The 6,000-nt window shown below is 39.9% G+C and overlaps 1 long non-coding RNA gene across 2 annotated transcripts in view; it reads right to left on the bottom strand.

Annotated features, from left to right (window-relative positions):
• Window positions 1–1,592: 1,592 nt before the first annotated feature.
• The window catches only part of LOC122979198, a 26,574-nt gene continuing 22,166 nt past the window's right edge, over window positions 1,593–6,000 (bottom strand). The window contains exons 4-5 of one of the 2 annotated variants that reach the window (XR_006402814.1): window positions 4,985–5,079; window positions 1,593–4,402 (exon numbers count right to left, since the gene is read on the bottom strand). This is a non-coding gene — a long non-coding RNA (uncharacterized LOC122979198). The remainder of the gene's footprint in view (window positions 4,403–4,984; window positions 5,080–6,000) is intronic. The other variant, XR_006402815.1, reaches the window with a different exon arrangement.

Genomic DNA, 6,000 nt, shown 5'->3' with positions numbered 1-6,000 from the left:
AACTTAGGTAAATGGTATTTAGGTGCCATTGTGTTTATGGGGAAATAGTTCACTTTTACCTAGATAAAGTTTATATCCTGATATAAAACTGAATAATTTCAGCGTGTTAAGTGCGGCAGGGATGGATACAGATAAGTTTGAAATGTACAGAAGAGGGTCATCCGCACAAAGAAAGACCCTCTATTCTGTGCCATTCCTGGTTATCCCAGTGATACTGTGGTTAGAGTGAAGCACGATGGCAAGGGGCTCAATAGCAATGGCGAACAGCAGCAAAAAATCTTAAAACTCATCATTAATTTTCTTAGGATCAATTGTTAAGCCCGAATATGTTTGAATTTGGTGAGATGATGATGTCTGTCGCAGTTGATAGGCTAGCAATCTGCTGGCCTTGTCCCCATGCTTGTAATAAATATATCTGGAATTCAGTAGCATTCGTTGTATGATCTGTAACTAAAACCTCAAACTCGGCCTGTAATGAGAGGCACTCCTTATATAGATCTGGAGAAGGAGAGGTGGCATAAATTGTGTCCAGCTGTGCAATGCATTTTGTTAATTCAATATGTTTTTCCCTCTTGATTTTCCTCTCATAACCACTATAAGAAATTATTTCACCTCTGATATATGCCTTCAGGGTCTCCCACACTACTAATGTGGACACATCAGGAGTCTTATTTACGCTAAGAAAAAAATCTATTTGCTTAGAAATAAATTCCACCAAATCCTCATTTGAAAGTAAACGGTTATTGAAATGCCATTGAGCACGGTTATTATCAGATACTTTAAAATGTATATTCATAGTAACTGGGGCATGGTCAGATATAACTATTACATTATGTGAAATTGACTTTATAGATGGGAGAATTCTATTATCAACAAGAAAGTAATCTATTCAAGTAAAAGTGTGATGGACATTTGAAAGAAATGAATATTCCTTTCCAGAGGGATTGAAAAATCACCAGGGGTCAGATATGGCAAATTGTTCTTTAAAGAACTGGATCACCTTAGCAGACCTTGAAGACATTTTCAGGTATAGGAGTGGTCCAGTTTAGGATCCAACCAACAGTAGACCCCCCCCACCTAAAATAATAATACAAGGAAATGTGAGGATATATCTGGTAGACTGGAAAACAAAGTTTTAAAAAAGCCATCTTCATCATCCCAATTTGGGCCATATATGTTAACAAGCACCTCTTTATGCAATATAATAGCTACTCCTCTAGATTTACCCTGAAATCCTTTGGTCTGTTGTCATTCCAGTCTGCTGCTGCTAATGATTGAAATTTGTTACAAAACCCCCCATTTTCAATGATACTTGTAAATGTTTTACTTCTGTTTGATTAATACTTGTAAATGTTTTAAATGTTTTATTTGTAATTGTTTACTTCTGTTTGATTAATTGGTCATTCTTCTCTGTTTTGTTTTGTTTTGTTGTTGTTTTTTTTTGTCCCTTACCCTCCTTCCCTTTTCAAGTGTCTTCTGGCACTTGCCAGGCCGTCATTGTAAATAAGAAACTGTTCTCAATGTCTTGCCTGGTAAAATAAAATAAAATAAAATAAAATAAAATAAAATAAAATAAAACGAAGAATGGTAAGTATGGTCAATGTAACTACTTTTTAATCTGGTCTGATCAGAAACTCTAAGATGAGTTTCTTGTACATAAATTATCTGGACACCGAAGTGTTGGAGATGGGGCAGTAGACTCTGCTGAGCTTGACAGGATTATTAAGGCCTCTACAATTACAGCTACAAAATATTTGCACACTTCCATCTTACTGTGTTAATTTAGGTGAAGCCATAGAAACATCTTAAGAGGCAAGGAATGAAGCATGATAGACATACCAGTGAATAAGAGTATCTAATGAACGTATTCAATGTTGATAGACCAAGCAGACACACAAAATACAAACAAAAAACACAAAATAGAACAACTCTTTGTGGTAAACAAACTGTGTTATCCCCTCCCACCTTGACAGAAGTGTCTCCCCAAATGAGACACGTCCATTAAACGTGCTAAACACTCCACTGTAGCCATCACCATCACAGACAACTAGAGCTACCTATGAGATAATTGTGACAGTATCAAACAATTGTAAACATGTATGAAATTAACAGAGCCGCAGTAACAGGATACCAATAAATTTCCATATTAGGGAAGTCATCCATTAGTACAGAAAGCAACAATGACTTAGTGGGAAATGTAGTCCAAGTCAAGGTAACAAACGAGTGTAGGCTAGGTCAGCCAGCTCTGCTAACTCACCTATGTCTCTTCACACATGACTTGGAGTGACTGCTTTCTTGAAGCTTTTGTTGATGAAGTCACTTGCAGTGGCAGGATCTTCAAACCAGTGCGTTTCTCTGCTCAACAGGGTGATTCTGAGTACTGCCGTGTACAGCAGCCCAGACTTGATGCACGGACATGAGTAGAGCTGACGCCGAACATTGCAAAAAGCAGCCTGCTTTTTAGCGACAGTGGATGTGTAGTCAGCAAAGATGTAAATCCTCTTATACCGGTAGAGGAGAGGAGCGTGTTCCCCGGCCCGACATACAATCACATTGCAAATGAAACTAACTAACTGTTGCTACGATCTGTAGCTGCTAGCTCAAGTTCTAGCTTAGTTTGCCCGTGTTGTTCGACCTTTTCTTGCAATGGTTCTATCAAATTCTTGTAGTTCTTTTCAGACAGAGGAAATCTCGAGACTGGAAGAGAAAGACTCAATTTTCACAAAGATGTCTGCTTTCAGGGAGACCATCATAGTTTGCAAAAGTTCGGCATTGAGTGTGTTATCTACATTAGCCTCAACCACTTGTTCAGTAGTTGACCCAGGAAAATGCAAGGCTTTGGCCTCCTCTTGGTGGTTTGGATTTTAGATGAGCAGAAGACATTTTGGTTGTTCTGGTTTATAAATGTCACATACAACATTTTTTTAAGTATATGTTCTATGTTTTCCATATGTAAATGACCAGAATCGTGCAGGAAATTAATAAATTAAGTCACATTCAGGAGCAACAGGGAAATTTACATCATTGGCACTCCTCCTCCCACCACATCTACAATCCTCTGTTGATTTAGTTGTTATTTACCATGCAGCAGAGATACTGTGAGTTCTACTGCAGTTAATAAATGACTTCATTTTGTATTTCCATCTCTCTGGATCTCTCACCATGTTAATCCCTTTTGTTCTGGATTGTAACTTTCATAAGCCTATCCCATTGAGAAAAAGACCACAACCTTTGTCTATACCCCTAACCGTGATTAAACATAAAACTTGTAGGCTGTATGGGTCATGTGCAGGGACAACATCAACTGTCAGTGTGATATGTTTTACATGTGTTTCAGATTTTGGAAATGTGTACATCAGCACCTTGGTGAGCGAACATGCCAGGCAACACCTCAATGCGAGACACATGTTACTTTAACAAAGCATGTTTCAGCACAATGCTCTGCTTCACACACATGGTTACATGCATTCATACTTGTTCAGTACAACCAGTGTTTCATCAAACCAGTCTGCTGGAACACCTGGAGCTTGAATGACCAAACTGCAGGGCCTGTAACTGAATGTTCGACTTGTCTAACAAAAATGGGCAGAGAAAGTGAAAGACGTCGACAAATCAAATCAAATTACATGTGGAGATGTGAGATTTTACAGTGACTGACAGCTTATGAATCCCTGACTGACAGCCAGTTCAGCCAATCTAGAGGTCAGTGGAAACAACAAAAGACAGAGATGATTCCCCAGTCTAGCCTTGTTAACCGAAAGCCTAACTCAGTGACATCGTGATGGTAGTTAGAGAGAGTGTGTTCTTCACTTATTTTACTTGCTCGTTTTCTCCTAGATAAATTAAAGTCATCCTTCCAATCACATCCCCTCCACTCCATCTTGTTGCTTTTTCATAATTACCTCATCTAAATGTGAATGAGTTGGCTAGGTGCTATTTTAATAAAGACACACAGAGAAGGAAGAAGAGCGAATAGGAGAAGAGAAAGTGCATGTGAGGGTGCATGAGCAAACACATATGGCGGTGCATGTGTGAACACTTGTGTGGGGGAGCCATATGCTGCAAAATGGCAGCCCAGAGGGGGTAAGAGACTGATAAAGATAGAGTGAAAAGTGGAAAGAAAGGGAAAGAAAGAGTGTGTACATGATAGAAAGAGAGGAAAATATGAGGAGAGAAAGAGCATGTGTGAGCATGAGAGAGATAGTTTTCAGACTAGATCAAGTGTAGCAGAGCTGTCAGAGAGCTGTGTGTCACACAGGGCAGATGAAACCTGACATACTCCGGCTATCGCCCACTCCTCCCTCCATCAGTCTTGCTCTGTGGCAGAGAGCGTCCCTCTCAGCCCTTTTCTGGAGAGTGGTATTGACTGCGTCGGTTCAATGTTGGCTATTTCCATTTTCTCCTGCGGGGAAAGAGGAGACAAAGCAATAGAAAGTGGATTTCACTTTCTCTGTGACCGAGGCTGAAACCAGGAACACATCAGTCATTGTGACACTCTCTATCTTTTCACTTTCCTCACTCTTCCACTGTGTGTGAGACATTACTTTTTTTATACACACATCAAACAGTTACCTACACACACACGCACACACGCACACACACACACACACACACACACACACACACACACACACACACACACACACACACACACACACACACACACACACACACACACACACCTCAAACAGAGGCCCAAAGCACTGCAGTGCTCTCTGTAGTTAATTCCCAGGAGGAGCCCAGATTGGAAGAGGGCATAAACAAAGCCATGTACAGCAGTCCATCATTACCTTACACACACACACTGTTTCTCACGGTCTCTCTCTCTCACACACTAACACATGCATAAAATACAAAACAAACACACACAGATACAGAGATGTCTAGACTCACATATCTATGCACAACAAATGCAAACACATTTACATTTACACATATACATTTACACACAGACATATGCTGACAGACACACGCAAGCACACACCTCTGAGCTCAGCTGTGTGGAATGAGGCCACTTTGAAGTGCTTAAAAACGTCCTCCCTCCATCTCCACCGCTATCCGCTCCCTGCGGGATGTCTGCTATGGCAACAAACACCACACACACACACACACACACACACACACACACACACACTCTCCTCACTTTTGGTCATCACACACATGTGCATGCATGAATCTAAACACACATCACACAAAGCACAGCATCACATCTGCGTGCCCACAGCACTAAAATCACCTTGTTCCGATACTATAGCATCTGACAGGAAAATACATACACACACACAAACACACACACACACACACACACACACACACACACACACACACACACACACACACACACACACACACACACACAAACACAAACACAAACACAAACAAACATCCAACTTCATTTTCAGCCTTGACTACATGATAGCGAACATGTGTTGTTGGAGTAATGTACTGAAATGATTATGGAGTTTATGGTACAGAATAAAGCATGGCACAGAGAGAAGAGAGAGAGACACACAGAGAGGTTCAGTGAGGAGATTCAGGGAATAAGAGAAAAGTTTTAAAATATTGGTTTTCAATGAGCAGGTGAGCTTGTGGACTACAAACAGACAAGGTGAGAAAAACTGCAAATTTAAAACTTCAACAGCAACATTTCTTTTCAGAAACGGTGCTTGTGTTACTTTGGATAATCCACAGAACATGCTGTAAACAGTTTTCCTAAAGACTATTTCTTCTGTAGAAAGGAGTTCAAATTAAAACTGTTTAAAACCAAATTAAACCAGAACCATCTGCATGACCAGATACCACTAGAGGTAGGTAAGAAAATATGTTTTTCCTTGTAATTTTGGTAAACTGATGCTTTAAAACAAAAGGTCTCATTATAGATTAGACCAGATTACATTATAGATTCCAGAAATTCCAGAAATAAATACTCTTAACACTGAGTTATGATAGCAGTAATTTTTAGTGTTTGATTCATGATGCAACATGGGATTACAGCAGTTT

The sequence above is a fragment of the Thunnus albacares genome, chromosome 3 (genome assembly GCF_914725855.1).
Source record: "Thunnus albacares chromosome 3, fThuAlb1.1, whole genome shotgun sequence".
Classification (NCBI taxonomy): Eukaryota; Metazoa; Chordata; class Actinopteri; order Scombriformes; family Scombridae; genus Thunnus; species Thunnus albacares.
Note: the sequence above shows the minus strand (reverse complement) of the source record. Positions and strands in the feature narration are given on the sequence as shown.